Raw genomic sequence first — 423 nt, forward strand, 5'->3', positions numbered from 1 at the left:
TTTAAGACCCCAGACGCTATAACTTTTGATAGCCAGGCACCATCAGCTTTCTTCACCACATTTGCTTATGCACCCATTTGTCTTCAGCGGTATCATGGAAGTGAGCACACAATGATATGATCTTTTGTTCTTTGATGCCAGATAACTGATCCCTTTGGCACCTCATGATCACACAGGCTGATGTGTTCTTCCATGTGGGCTTTGTTGCTTCTGAGATAGATGGCCACTTGTTTACCTTCAAACTTTTAAGACCCCAGACACTATATCCTTTGATAGCCGGGCACCATCAGCTTTCTTCACCATTTTTGCTTATTTACCCACTTTGTCTTCAACAGTTGTGTCGGGAAGGTGAGCATCATAGAATGCCAATTTAATAGAAGAAATTATTCTTGCATTGAGGGCATACTTTAGTGGAGGCCCAAT

The sequence above is a fragment of the Echinops telfairi genome, unplaced genomic scaffold (assembly GCF_000313985.2).
Source record: "Echinops telfairi isolate 266 unplaced genomic scaffold, ASM31398v2 ScPeMD7_7425;HRSCAF=8463, whole genome shotgun sequence".
NCBI classification, from domain to species: domain Eukaryota; kingdom Metazoa; phylum Chordata; class Mammalia; order Afrosoricida; family Tenrecidae; genus Echinops; species Echinops telfairi.